Source organism: Lycium ferocissimum, chromosome 7, assembly GCF_029784015.1.
Source record: "Lycium ferocissimum isolate CSIRO_LF1 chromosome 7, AGI_CSIRO_Lferr_CH_V1, whole genome shotgun sequence".
In the NCBI taxonomy this organism is placed as follows: Eukaryota; Viridiplantae; Streptophyta; class Magnoliopsida; order Solanales; family Solanaceae; genus Lycium; species Lycium ferocissimum.
Window position 1 is genome coordinate 3,998,475 of NC_081348.1, and position 16,336 is coordinate 4,014,810.

Sequence of the window (16,336 nt, forward strand, 5' to 3'; positions counted from 1 at the left end):
AAGCGAAAAGCTTATGAGATTATGCCAAAAATGGTGTTAAACGATGATAGGAGGGAGGGGTGGCTCGTGGCGGGTAGGGTTTCCTTTGAAGTTACCCTCTCTTTTCCATAAGGATCGTTTGGTACTGAAAATTAGAGGAAAAGGGGGGTATTCCCCTTTAGCATGTGAGGTAGGCCGGGCCAATCCCTTAATGGATTGGTCCCGATTGAATTTTAAAGAGTTAATGGGCGGCGGGGATGGTTTGTTACACATGTATATGTATACATATGTGTATATTCATGTATACATATATATGGTGAGGACATTTCATGCAAATTTAATAAGTGGCCAAATTGAAGTAATGTCCATTAATTGGATATTTTCAAAATAAGACCCCATTTGAACTAATTGGTCAAATTTAAAAGAAAAAATAATAATAAAAGTAAATAAGTTTTTGTTAAAATACCTTATTAAATTTGGCTAGTTCAAATTATTGCCATAATTGGCTAACCAATTACTTTAATTACAACCACTTAATGGCAATTTCAAAAAATTAATTACAATTAAAACTTAGTTAATTATGACAAAATTCTTATAAATTGACTAAATAAGAATTGAGGGGTAAAAAAGGCCAATTTACTTAATTAAATAGATTCCTTGCATTATACCGAGCAAAATACTTTGCAAATTGATATTTTAACAATTTAGACAATTAAGTGAATATTTATGGCAAATTATCCTCTTTTCTGGTTAATTTCGCAAAAGTATTATAATTGTGAAAATAATTAAAATAATATTATAGAAATTATTTCACCAAACAAAATTGGTAAAATATTATCTAAATAATTTTAGAATTTTTTTTTGATTTCTAAAAAATACGTATTTCACTCTGCTTAATATTCAAGGGCTCTGGGTAATTAAATTAAATTACAGAAGTAAAAAATTAGGTGTCCACAACTGCCCCTTTGGTGTTCGGGGATGGCGGGACCATTCCCGAGTAACGAAATTTGACTAACCCTGATTTTTGATTGACCCAACATATATTACCTCTCATTTTCATCAAATTTTCTAAATGTATAGCCGGACCCTGATTTCTGAGTTTCCTACATTTCTCAGGTTTCATGAGAATTCAGGCCATTTGTAGTTCGAATCAATTATGACCTATGACCTTTAAATGTAAATTTAAAGAAATCTCAGATTTTTCGGGTTATCTCACTGGGAAATCTGGAATGATTGGTTGGAGTTGTGACTTACTCTCTGGTATTGAGTCCGCCTACATATCCCTATTCTTGAAATTCAAGTCAATTGTAATTCGACTCGATCGGAAGAAAAAGGTCATCCCTTATATGAGAGTGCCTTTATGTGTGCCGGTGTGTGTCCGACCAGTACCGGAATAATAAAACAAACAAAACACATAAGCAAATAGGAAATCTTGTGTGGTTGGGCATGGTGAAGAGTGATCTTCCAAGTCCTGACCGGAGAGCTTGACTCTTATCCAGGCACACTTGTCTCGCCATTTCGCATAAGAAAAAGTTCCACGTTTGCTCCACAATCTGTCTGGATTGGATTTGATCAACCTGCTTTGTTTTGGTGGCTACAAATCTGCTTCCGTTTGCTGAGTAACATTGATTTTGGGGGACGGATCTTCGCGGTCGGCGATCTCTTGACCGGTTTTACATCGTTTTGTCTTTTTGGGGCGAATGCTGCGGTCTCATGATCGGTTTTACATCGCTTTGTCTTTTTGGGCGAATACTGTAGTCTCATGACTGGTTTTACATTGCTTTGTCGTCTTGCTATATCCGGTAGTTTATATGCACGACCCTTTCGACAATTGAAATGAATGGCTCTTTTCGCATGTTTGCATGAATGGCCCTTTTGGCATGTTTGCATGAATGGCCCTCTTGGCATATTTGTATGAATGACCCTCTTGGCATGTTTGTATGAATGAACCTCTTGGAATATTTGTATGAATGTCCCTCTCGGCCGCAGAAAAAGAGATATGCAATGGTCCTCTTGGCAAATAAGAAGAAGTGATGGCCCTCTCGGTCGCAGAAAAATAGATATGCAATGGTCCTCTTGGAAAATAAGAAGAAGTAATGACCCTCTCAGCAGCAGAAAAATAGATATGCAATGGACTTCTTGGCAAATAGGAAGAAGTGATGGCCCTCTCGGCAGCAGAGATATGCAATGGCCCTCTTGGCAAATAAGAAGAAGTGATGGCCCTCTCGGCAGCAGGAAAATAGATATGCAATGGCCCTCTTGGCAAATAAGAAGAAGTGATGCAAATGACAGATATGGCCCCTTTGGCTAAATCGTCTTTCTTTCGTCCTTTATGCCGGCTGTGACCCTTTTAGTCAAGTATACCGTTCGTTCTTGTTGTGACCTGATACGCTTAAATTACATCTTTAATTGACGTAAAGCGAGATGATGTCAAATATATTAACCCGATGAGTTGAATTGAATCCCACGGTGAATATGGTGTGAAAAGATTACTAAACTCGTGGAATGCTTAATCTACGTCTAATGTCTTAATCCGATAAGTTTGGTAAAAATTGATTGTTTTTGGCTAATAGCTAACTAATTGCTTTGGATTTAATTTATGGTAAAAGAAATCAAGGTTGTGTTCCCTTTTGATAAGGTGTATGATCATGGGTATTGATCTTGATATACTTCTAATGGATCATTATATGAATGCACTTAACCTCTATATGAATCTCTCTTATTTCCCCGATGTAAATAAGATTATCTCTTTTATAGTTTTTAAATATAAGAAAGTAACTATGAGAACGATTAATTATGCAAGTAAATTCGTCTTATTCCTAAGTGAATTTATTAAACAAAGTTAAAGCTTTGAGTCCTTGTTATTTATTCTTACCAACCTAATTGTTTTCCCAAATAAATCAAGGTATATGGCTTTAATCAATGTTTGCAACCATTAATTAAGAATGAAGAATAAACAAATCCTAACAATCCAGTATCCAGTATGTGTATATCAATCACAAAACCCAATCACAAAACACCCATCATTTGGGTTCACAACCCTAGTAAGGAAATTTAGCTACTAGAAAAAGAAGAACAATAATAAATAATTGAGATCTGACTTTTCGAATGATTGATTGGAATTGAAGAGAACTAAATTGCAATTGTTTGTAATCCCAAAAAACTTGAAAAACTATGAGTATTCAATGTAAAAAATAAGCAAAATCGATGAATAATAGTCACCAAAAAACCTACATCGGTTGTTATAAGAGTCTAAATCGTGCAAAAAATACGCTTGACAAATTGCCCAGAGTGACCAATGTATGAATCGTAAATATTGATTCGGTCCGCGTAATCTAAAATAGTCTCCGATACAATCTTCTTAAATCGCCCTTATATACGTTCCAATTTTACGGACCGTAAATATTATCGGTCCGTCACGGCCATCCGTACGTCTTACTTTCCTTTGAGACTTTGCGCAACCAATCTATGGTGGGATTTACGGACCATAAATAATGTCACGGTCCATACTTTTGCCTTGACTTCTCCTTCATGTCGAGGCCTTTACATCTGGATCTACGGTTGAATTGACGGACCGTAAGTATACGGTCCGTATTTTGCCCGTAAAAATCAGGCTTCAGTTTTTTTTCTTTCTTGAACATCTTTTTAACCCATTTCCATGACTTGCTCCCAAAATACATTAAATACCTGCAATATATCACAAAAACATCAAAAAGACCGAGACTTGCTCAAAAACAAGTAAAACTTATAGCCAAAAAGCATCGAATGTGCCATAATTTCATGGCACATCATGACTTTTTTGGCCAAACATTTGCCTTTGCGGTAATTTCAGTCATTTTGTAGCCTTCGTGGCTTAATATTTTTCCCTTGTGGCATTTTTATCCTTTCATAGCCCTCGTGGCTAGATATTCGCCCTTTTGGAATTCAAAATCTTACAGCCCTCGTGGCTGGATATTTTTCCCTTTTGACGTTCTGATCTTTTGTAGCCCTCATGGCTGGATATTTTCCCTTGGTAGCCTTTATAACCTTACTGCCTTCGTGGTTGGATATATTTTCTGAAAGCCTGATGCCAGCAGTGGTCCTAATCTTCTTTGGCGAACCGTTTCCTGCACATAAAGCAAAGTTAGAAAAAAGATCGTCTTCTGACGTCCTGGGGACCTACATCAGAAATGGATTGATTTTCCCTATTTAAAGTTGATTTGTGTCGCCGGTGCTGTGGGACTCGAAATCCCCTCGACTCCAGTGTTTGAATGACAAATTTATTTTCATTATGCAGAAAAAGCATTTTTGTAAAGTTACCATGAATGTATCTAATTTGTAGGAAAATAAATGCATTATTTGAAAGCGGTAAGATTAATTGTCATGACATGTGCTTTAAATAAGAGATATCCCATCTTTGTAACTAGGGTTCTTTGCTTTCTTCGCACGGAATTTTTGAGACCTTTTTCACCGAAAATTCTTTTCGAATCTTGATTGACGAACTCTTGTCTTGAATCTTACGAGTTGTGGGAAATTTTGAGGTCTCTAAAAAATTTACGCGGTTACGGATATTGAATAAATGAGGAATTTTTGAGAGCTTCTAAAAGAATTTTGACCCGATTTGAAAGTCCGGAGTTGGGCGGCTCTTTGGCGGATTGTCAGCGTGAATTTTTGAGTTTTTCTCAAAAATTCTGCCCAGTTGGGCGTGCATCAATCCTTGTTCCTTTGCGAAGTCTTAGCTCTGAGGCTTCCTAGGGGTTTCTTGGGTTTTTCTTTTGGTGCGACCGAGCTCGAAGAGCGCTTACGTATCTTGTCAGAGCAGGAATTCAGGTCGAACGTAGTTCAAATAAAAGTAAAGGAGTTTTTGGTTTTTACTAGTAGTGCGACCGGGTCCAACAGACTGCCTACGTATCCCAGTGTGGGGAAATCATGTCATTGCGTATTTCATATTGCATAGTTGTTTTTGTTTCTTTGGTCTATTATAAAACGATTATAAGCAAAAGGAAATAAGTAATACAAGCAAATAGGTTAACGATTAAAAGCAAAGAGTAGTATTACAAACTGAGAGACTTCGCCTTCATGCATAGTAGCGCTTGATTCCATCTGAGTTGATTGGCTTTGACCACTCTTGTCCATCCATTTTCGCTAATACTACGTTTCCTCCCCGGAGGTACTTTACGGACAACGTAAGGACCTTGCAGGTTGGGAGCAAACTTCCCTTTGTATTCGTACGATGCGGGAAATTTCTCTTGAGCACCACGTCTGCGATGTGGAAAAAGTCTGAGTCACGACTCGCTTGTTGAAGGATCTCGCCATCTTTTGTTGGTACAGTTGACCGTGACATACGACAACCATCATTTTCTCATCAATTAGAGCCAATTGCTCATATTGAGCTCGGACCCATTCTGCGTTGTCCCGGTGCAGCAATGATTATCGAAGATATCTCGACTTCGGCGGTGTGACTTCTTCGATTGCAGTGAACTAACGGATATGAAGTCGCTCTTGAAGTTTTGGCCATAGTACGGTATCCCGATAAAGCATAAGACAGCTTGCTCGTGTAACCTTTATAATTATCGGTCATTTTTCTCCAATATCCTCTTGATATTTTTGTTTGGCGCTTCTCTGTTCCGTTCGAATTTTGTGGTCGGTGAGTTTGTCGAGGTTTCGGTGAGTGATCTTGAATTGCTCACGATATCTTCGTGAGATGGCTATTGATTTGCTCAATTTTCTTTTATGATGGACTCGGGTATCTTTTGAATCGGCATATGATGTGGTTTCGCATGAAATCATTACCACTTTCTTTGTTGCGGTTGTGAGACGTTGCCAGCTGACTTGGTGAAGTAGTCAATGGAAACTAAAATGAACCGGTGGCTATTTGAAGCTGCTGGTCCAATGGGTCCAATAAAATCCATGCCCGAAGCAACGAAAGGCCATGGTGAACTCATAGCATTAAGCTCACTTGGAAGGACCTTATTAGACCACGATGGTTGGCATTGATGGCGCACTTTTTGCATATTTGCAGCAATCACTTTCGCTTAGTCATCCAATAGTATCCATTTTCGTAGAATCTTCTTTTCCAACAAATCCGTTCATGTGGGGTCCCGTATCCCAGTATGTATTTCTCTAAAAGTTTGGAGGCAATGCTTATCCCTATGAAACAAACCCCAATCAAGGCGTCTATTTGCCTTTTATTTCCTTGTTTAAGAAGAAGCCATTTGACATTCTTCTGATGGTCTTTTTTTGTCTATTTGTAATGCCTTCGAGATATTCTCATTTTTTTAGATATTTTTGGTATCATTGTACCATGTTTTTCCATACAGCTCGAAGCTTCACGTAACCTTGCAATGGGCATCTTCTTCTCTCGGAAACTTATCCTTAGCGGAGTCGATATGTAACTTTTGGGATGTTGGATCGTTGATGTTATTATGTCCAGTGCATCGGTAAATTCATTCTGAGCCCTCGGTGTATGTTGAAATTTGATCCTTTTGAATCTCTTACACAATCTTTGTGCCAAGTTCACATATGGCAAGATCTTTTCATTCTTGGTGGCCTATTCACCTTGTATTTGATGAATCAGCAGGTCAAAATCTCCAATGACCAGTAATTCATTGATGTCCATATCTAGTGCCATTCGAAGATGTTATATCCCAGGTACTTTGTACGTTGGAATATTCTAAGTGGTTGACGAGGTTATGGACAAAGCTATTTTCCGACTTTGTTTTAAGACATAAGTTGCTTATGAATTTTGTTGGATGGAAATATTAAGGAATTTGGGGTTAAAAAGCTGAATTATGGAAAGTTAGACATTGTATGAAAATTTGGGATTAAAGGAAAAATTTGAAAACTTAAAAAATTCATGAAAAAAATGGCCATGTGGCCATGCACACGTGACTTGTGGGCCATAGGCCACATGTGTAAATTATATAATGTAGAGAAAGATGACTAATTTAAGTCGTCTTCGTCATTTGTCACTCTTGGAAATTTCATGAAACTTGAAGAAAGAGCTAGAGAGGCCATTCGGCCAAGCTCTAGCCGAGACCAAGCCATGGAAAATTTGATCATGGAAAATTTTGTTCTCCCAGATTTCCTACTAATTAAAAGGTCCTCTACACCATGGAGTAATTGTTGGGACGTACAAAACATTCTTTTCTTGCAAAACACAAGCTAGCCGAGAGATGAAGTGGGGTGAAGAAGGTGAGGTTCAATCTCTATTTTCTATGTTATGCATGATTTGTGTACGTTGTAGTGTGTAGAATCGAATGCAAGTCATAAAAAATGTAATATGTTAGGTATGGCCGTATCTTTAATTTGCTTTTATAACAAGGAATGGATTGATTTTACTTAGTGTTTTAGTTGTAGTAGTTGTTGTTATGGATTATGTGATGTAGAAAGGAATGAAATTCATGAAAGTTGGTATATTGAGACTTGGCCGTGTGTATGTACCATTATGTAGAAGTGAAGAACTAAATTTATTTAGTATGTTTGGATTGTTGTGTTGTGGATTCTATAATGAAAAATGAAGTTTTAATGATCAAGTTGAAGTGATAATCGTGTGAGGTGAATTGGACGATAATGTGATATTAATATGGTTTCTTGAATTTATGAAAATGAAGTTGTCAACGAATGGATTGTTGACATAGTTTGTGAATTTGGAAGAAAGAATTGTGTTGGTGATGTTCTTGTTGAATTGAATGTAATGGAATGTCGTCGAATTATATGAAAGGAGTTATTAATGTTAGAATGTACGTTTTGGAATTGCTTATCGATATTGTTGATGTGGTTGTTGGTATTGTTGTTAGATATTTGGCCGAGTTGAATTCTCGGGGTGATACTTTAGAGGAAATACGCCTGATTTACGTAGATAAAATGATGGTTTGGAATTGAATCCTTTGGTGCTTATGGCTAATGGTTGATGCTTTAAATGACGTTGTTGTAGATTTCGAATTCGAGGCATAAGTTTGGACTAGGCTTAGGAAGCGGACGAGGTATATAAAGCTACTCTTCCTTTCTTTTGGCATGTCTTAGAGTAAACGGGGCTATGACGATTCTCGAGGTAATTCTACTGCAGTGATCCGAGGCATTGTATATGATTCTTATTTATCCTTGATATTCGTATTCTTAATGTAGTCGAATTATGGCCACTTATGTCTTTTATGACTATATTTTAAAAGTTGCATAAAGTTTGTCTTGAAAAGAATTTTGTTCTTAAACGAATGCGAAGCTAGAACGTCGTAACTTTTCACAAACGGGCTCGGATCGCTCCAACAGCTCCGCCTAAAGGAGGTTCCATGTGTATAACATCCCCGACTTTGATAAGCGGATGGGATTTGGGTTGACACTTGTCAGTGGGCTCGGGGCTTTTCTATGCTTAGACTTAATGATTTTCGAAAAAGACCTAATGTGATTGTTTGAACCCAGTATGATTACCTATTTATTTGCCAATTAAAATGAGAATTGTTATGTATATGATTCCGATACGAAGTTATGATCCTTAAAGGTTCGGTTTGATAGGTGCCGGTGGCATTCGGAAGAAAACGCGTGAACTATTATTGCCTAATTTGTAAATAATGATTTGCTTTGATTAATTTATTAAGTCTTTGTAAATGTTTACATTGCATATGGTTATAAATATTTTGAATTGCATATAGATCACGAATGCTCGTCACGCTATTATTACTTCCGTCGCGAGTCCGGGCAGTTGATATCGTGCGCACAATTCGAGTATGATGAGCTTCCGAAGTATGATGAGTTTCTGATATGATATGATATGTTTTCGAAGTATGATGTGTCCGGTACGCCGAGACCCTTTTGGCCGGGTATCGTGTATATATGATATGATGTTATGATGTGTGACGGAGATACGGAGATATTAAACTTCCGAAGTATGATGAGTTGTGCGCCCGAGCGGGAGGGGCGACCACGTTTAAGTCCGTCGGGTCTTTATTACGGAGCATAGGGTATGTGATATGATAATCGATGATATGATAATGCGATGATATGCTAATCGATGATATGATAATATGATGACATGGTATGATATGATGATTGTTTACCGAGTCACCTGGAGGGCGAGGACACGTTATATGTGCATACGTATATGATGATTAACTACTTATGACACTCGGACCCCGTTATGGATCGGATGTGACACGTGATATTGGTATGTATAATTTGTAACCGGAAGTAAGCTTTTGAGCATTCGACCTAACGTATTTGTCTTGAGTACTCTTATGTATGATTTGTATTTCGAACGCACGCACTTTGCTATTTTGGGCTACTAGGCTCACTTTGTACCCCTTACTTGATTTATGACCTTGTTTTACGTATTTCATGCTTTACATACTCGGTACATATTCTAATGACCCCTTCGGGGGGCGTGTTTAATCGCGCGGAAATACGCGGAATAAGCGAAGATATTAGTAGAAGATGTTCCAGCGAGATTGGAGAGCTCGTTTTTCTCACAGTCTTTAGCAGGAGTCGGGGCATCATGTTATGGTATACGGAATTACGTGGGAACTTTGCGAACGATGTCATGGGTATAAGACGTCGATTATGTAATCGGCTATGTAAGCCGATGTATTATTATGTATTGTATTATAAGTTTCATATGTTACAGATTTTATTTGATTCGAGAAAGGTAAAAAGCACATTATTCTTCGAAAATTTTTTGTTATGTATTTGTGTCATGATTTGAAAGCCAGCGTGATTATGAGTATTGTGTGAGTCAGTGGGTTCGCTCGGCCTTAAGTAAGGGCCGGGTGCCCATCACACCCTGTCGGAAATTACATCACACCCTGTCGAAAATTAGGGTGTGACAGAAGACCTAGAATGTAGGCCTCATATTCAGCCATATTGTTGGTATAACAAAATTTGCGTTTTACGGCTATAGGGTAGTGTTGCCCATTTTCTGATATCGAGACCGCTCCGATTTCGAAACCGTTGTAATTCTTGCTCCGTCATAGAAACCGATTTCCGGCCGATGTAAAGGTGCATCTGCTTCCTCTTTTATGGCCAACACCCCTTCGTCTGGGAAATGGGTGCGAAGTGGTTCAAGCTCTTCATCCATCGGACTTGCAGCTAGTAAGTCAGCCAAAGCCTATCCCTTAATAGCTTTCTGGCTATGTATACGATGTCAAATTCACTTAACAGCATCTGCCATTTGGCCAACTTCCCGATGGGCATGGGCTGGCCAAATATGTACCTCAACGGGTCCATCTTGGATATAAGGCGAGTGGTATACGAAGAAAAATAATGCCTCAATTTCTGAGCCACCCAAGTTGGACAAAACAGGTTTTCTCCACTAGCGTATATCTTGCCTCACAGGCTGTGAACTTCTTGCTCAGCTAGTAAATGGCACGCTCTTTCCCCCATTTTTCATCGTGTTGTCTGACGCGCGCGAAATACACGAAGAATCGACAAGTATAGCGGCAATGGGCTCCGTGCCTTGGTGGTACTAAGGAGCGGAGTTGACAGTATCTCTTGATAGTGTTGAATGCCTCTTGGCACTTTCTCTGTCCATTTGTCGAGCATCCTTTTCAAAAGCTTGAGGATGGGCTCTAATAACGATGATGGATGAGCTAAGAATATGCCCAAATGTAATTCGACCTTTCTAGAAAGCTCGTGACTTCTTTCTTAGTTTGGGGAGGAGATAATTCTTGGATTGCCTTGATCTTTGTTGGGTCTAGCTCTATGCCCCTTCGGCTGACTATGAACCCAAGTAATTTTTTGGCCAGTACTCCGAGCGCACACTTGGCTGAGTTCAATTTCAAGTTAAACTTTCGGAGGCTATCGAAGAACTCAAATGTGTGGTATGCTTCGAACTTTCCTTGACTTGATAATGACATCGTCCATATAGACTTCTATCTCTCTATGGATCATGTCGTGGAAAATGGTAGTCATCGCTCTCATGTATGTCGCGCCGGCGTTCTTGAGGCCGAAGGGCATTACCCTCTAATGGTACACTCCCCATGGAGTAGTGAAGAAATTTACATTTTCTCGGCATCCACTCTATCTATTAAGATCTGGTGGTAGCCGGCGAAACAATCCACACACGATTGTAGTTCGTGTTTGGCACAATTATCTATGAGTATGTGAATGTTTGGGTTTGGAAATTATCCTTTGGGCTAGTCTTGTTAAGATCTCGGTAATCCACGCAGATTCTTATCTTGCCATCTTTCTAGGGTACCGAAACTATGTTGGCTAGCCATGTGGGGTAGTGGTCACTTCAACCACTCCAGACTTAATTTGTTTCTCCACCTCATCTTTGATTCAGCTACTAAGATCCGGTTTGAATTGTCGGGTTTTCTGCTTTATTGGAGAAAAACCCTAATTGGTGGGTAACCTATGGGATACTACGCTAGTGCTTAGTCCTGGCATGTCGGTGTATTACTATGCAAAGATATCCACGTACTCCCTTTGTAAATTTATCAATTCTTATTTTAAAGGAGGCTCTAGGTGCGCACTTATCCTTGTCTCTCTGACATTCTCTTCAACACCTATATTTATGGCTTCTGTTTCGTCCATATTTGGCTTCTGCTCATTCTCTAGTTGTTCTACCTTTTTTGCGAGACCCTGGGGTAGCATTGTGGTCTCATCGTATTCCTCATACTCTTCATCCCCTATGCTGCCTGACTTATTCATTTCGCAACATGTTATGACATTTAAGATTGCTTTATTATTTTTATTACGAAGAGCCAGTAGCAGGGTAGAGGTCCAGTTAGACAGCTGCTCGCTCGATTCTGCCTCTTTGATGGTGGCGTTTCAGCACATTCTTCTAGAATCGTGGAGCAGTCTTCTTCTTGGAATAGCATCCTCTTCAGGCATAGGTATTCTGTGGGGAAATGACTGGTACAGATTTGGAATAGGTTTGCAAAGATCCGCGACCTCCTGTTTCTTCTTGTTAGGTGTCTCTTCTTTTACTGGGATGTAACCAAGGACGAAGCAAAAATTATCTTGGAGAATGGGAATGGGCTCGGTGATGCCCTGCAGGTTTTTTCCCAGACCCCTCCCAGGTTCAAACCCATTTAAGAGCATGGTAGAAGCAATCATTTTGTAAACTTCGGTACGGAGCTTCTAGGGGATCTATCTTGTGGGCTGCTCCCACTAACTCCATGACATGGAAATCCATTCCTTTAGGTGCAGCTTCAATGACAGGTACAGAATTGTTTGGGTAATTGTGCATCTTTGACTTCTCCATAGATCACTACTTCTTCCCCTTCCCAGACAAATTTTACAAATTGATCGAGTGAGGATGGTACTGCCTTTGCCGTATTTGGATCCATGGTCTTCCCAAAAGCAAAATATGATTGGCGGGTATTTCCATGACTTGGAATTCAGTGATGAACTCAGCTGGTCCTATTTGAACGTCCAAGTCAACTACCCAGTGGCATCACAACGTCCTCCGTCAAATGCTCTTATGTTAGTATGGCTTTGACGAACCTTTCCAAGGTCATATCCTAGTTGAGTTTGAGTAGACTCGGGACAAATGTTAAGTCCCGCTCCGTTGTCGATTAATACTCGGGTTACCACTTTGTTGCGGCTCATGATAGTGATGTGCAGCTCTTTGTTGTGATTTGTGCCTTTTTTGGGAAACTCTTTCTCTGTGAAGGTAGTTTGATGTTCCTCCATAACATGAGCGACTATTTTGGCCAGGTTTTCATTACTTGTCCCAGCTGGGACGTGAGTTTCTTCCAACACCTTCATCAGAGCTGGGCGGTGTTGAGGTGAACTTTGCAATAATGCCAGTATGTTTTCTTCAAGTGCTCAATAATGGAGTATTTCTTTGGGTGCATTCGGTGCCAGAAATCCTCAGCTTCACCTTCGGTGATAGTCGTTTTTTGATTTCCCTGCCTTCGGGGTGCCCCTTGAGCCAGGTCTTCGGGAGTGTAGCATCTTCTTGATCTTGTAATGCCATGTGCGGCAACAACTTGGACTACAAACTCTTTGCGAGGAAGTGCTGGAGTCACTTGAGCTATATACGCTGTCACAGTTGTAGGGATTAATACTTTCAACCGCGGGCGTTCTTGCAAAGACAATGACACTACCGTGCGCTCAAGCTCTTTCATAGAATCGCGGATTGTGGGCCTTCCAGCGACCCAGTCTTCCTTTCTCTCAATCATGTAAATCACATTGTTTTTATGGTTCGGCAAAGGTTTGGTGTTCACATTTGGAGGGGCTGTTTGGAGTATAATTTACTTTCGGTCAATTAGGTTTTGTATTTTGTACTTGAGATTAATAAAATCTTCAGTACTGTGTCCTATGCCATTGGAATCGTAGGAACATATTCGGTCAGCTCGGTAAAATCGATTTTTTAGGTCGACGACCTTTGGGGGAAGTGTCTGGATCATCCCAGCCGCACTTAATCTTTTGAATAAATCAGTCTGAGATTCCATCAGTGGGGTGAATACCCGAGGTGGTTTCTTCTCGAAATTCTGACGTGGCACATTATAAGCATTTGGTGGTGGTTGATTCTAGTAGGTATTGGGTTGGTTATTTTATGGAGTGCGGTAAATGGGTGGGGGAGTTTGATAATTTGGCTGTGGAGCTTGGTAATTTCGGGGTGGTGACTGGGAGACATTTTGTGGAGCTTGGTAATTTTGGGATGACGATTGGAAGGTTGGTTGCACGTAATATACGGGCACCGTGTTGTAAGGGGTGGGAATGTAGGTATTTAGGGGAGGTGGAGTGTATGCTTCATCGGGAATTTTTCCATTCTTTTGGGTTTAGGGCTAGGATTGTGGGATATGCTAGCCACGTCTTCCTTCTTCTTGCGCACGAACCCAGTTGAGCTTGAACCAGTGGATTTTTCGGTCATACTTATGACTCGGCCAGTCTTGAGACCATCTTCTATGGCCTCGACCATTTTGACTAGTTCATAGAAAGGTCTTCTTTCCATTGAAAGCATTCTATCATAGAAATCTAATTCTTGTGAACGGATGAAAACCGACACAAGTTCTTCCTCCCCCATAGGGGGTTGTACTCGGGCAGCCTCTGTCCTCCTCCTGCTCGCATACTCGCGAAAGTTTTCGATGGACTTTTTTTTTCTTTCTCCAAATAGTATCTATCCGGTACCATCTCCGTATTAAAGCGAAACCTTTTCATGAAAGCCATAGCTATGTCTTCCCATGTGATCCAACGGCGTATGTCTTGTGCCGTGAACCATTTTGAGGCTTCTCCGGTCAAATTTTGGCTAAACAGCCTCATAATGAGCACTTGGTTGTCTCGGACGCCAATCAATTGGTCACAGTAGGCCTGTAGATGCGCTTTAGGATCGCTCATCCCGTTGAACAAATCAAAACGGGGTACTTTGAATCCCTCGGGTAAATCCAAGTTGGGATGCATACATAAGTCATCATGGCTCAGGCCTGTGCCAGTGAGGGTAGTCCTCATGGATCATTCCAACGCTGCGGTCATCTTCCGCTCAAGCGTTTCTTCCTTTTCATGCTCAGCCTTCCACGCTTTTTCTATCTCCTCATAATGGCCAATTTCTTGGTCGGGTGAAAAGGTTCCTGGTGTGACAGGTGTGTGGAAAGAAACAGTAGGGTGAGTTCGGGCAATAGAGGTGCCTTTGTCGGTTGGTAGTGGGATGATGCTTGGTTGTATGGTGATGTCGGGATAGGTATTTTGTGGTGTTGGGTAAGAATAGATAGAGTGAGTGGTCCCAGAAATTTGGTTAGTGTTAAGTGGTGGTGGGGTGTGGTTCTAGGCACGAATGTGCCCGTCGATTGGGGTAAATGGCATGGTGGTCATAATGGACCGGGTGGGGAAGTTATCGGGTAATGGTGAATTCAGAGATGGAAAAAATGGTGGAGGCCTTCTTTCTCCAGCAGGGGCCTCTCGGGCAGCATTCGCAACTTTGTTTCGCTCCACTTACTCTTGACGATGGGTCATTTTTTCAAATATTATTTTCATGACATCTTCGATAGGCGACGACTCAGGCAGCTAGCACAGAGGCGATTCTCTGAGAGCGATGTCAGTAGGGGTAGTTTCATTCTTGGAAGTACCAGTCATGTTTTCTTTGCCTGTATCTTGTTGGGATAGTATGCTATTACAGCTTTGGATCTTGTGAAGTATGCCAGTGTAAACACGAATCAATTTCTTTTCTATAAGAAAAGAATAACTCAAAGGCAAATAGAGTTAGTCCATCAGATAATAAAAAGAAAATCAAGATATCACATATAGATGGCAGTTTAAAACACTTAGCACATAAATTATCATATGTTTGATTTAAATGCTCAATTGATTTCTTGTACCGGGTTTTGGGTACTTGGGCTTTGTTGAGTGAGAGGAATAGAGGAAGTGGAGATTTGGGGTGGAATCCTAGGATGGCCTGTAGATTCTTCAGGATGCTTGATTTGGCTTTTGTGAGTATCGGTGGATTTTATATGACTTGGGAGTAGTGGGAGATACCTATTTTTCTGTGTCTCACAATGAGAATTTCCGTAAGATGTGATTAAGTGTGTTATGCTATTAATAGTGCATCTAGTTGACAAATGGAAGGATAAAATGTACCAACAGTTGCGATTGAGTAGGAATGAATGCCTTGTGAGTAGGAGGTGAATTTACGTGTACTAAGCTAATAGGCTAATAAAGGAAGAGCGGTAATATTGTATTGTGACTGATTTAATCTATTGTGTTGGCTTGATGCCACGAGTGAGTAATTTGTAGTGAGAATTATTGTTATAACTTGTTTATGTTATGTTGGTATTGGTTACTTTGATATTTAGTTGGCGTACCCATGTTGGTACTTGTGACTCTAATGTATTGTTGGCACACCCATTGTTGGTGTTTGTGATTTGGATGTATTTTTGGTGCACCCATTGTTAGTGTTGTAATTTGGATATATTGTTGGCGCACCCATTGTTGGTGTTTGTGATTTGGATATATTGTTGGTGCACCCATTTTTGGTATTTGTGATTCGGATATATTGTTGGTGTACCCATTCTTTGGTACTTGTGATGTTGAGCATGATTATTGATATTGATACATGCATTGCACGCACTCTCATTTTCAAGATACTGTTTGTGGAGATACTGATGATACTTGATGAAACACTGTGATGAGCTAGGCTCAATTTTTACTTGAGTGACGTGAGATGGTATCCGATGTTAGTTCCGAAATCGTTGATTGAGTGAGTGCATGGACTCCATGGGTCCCCCAAAGTGGTGCCGGTGAGAACCCCCGTGGGCGAAGGACCGGGGTCCCGTCCGTCATTGGACCAAGATCGGACGAGTGGCACTTAGACTTCGCGTGTCGGGTTGTGCTACCGAGATGTCGATATTTTCGTCCGGAGCACATGTGCACACGACATTTGCATGGCATTGCATTGCATTGCATTATGGCTTGTTGAGATGATTTGGTGTTTACTTGTGATGTTGGA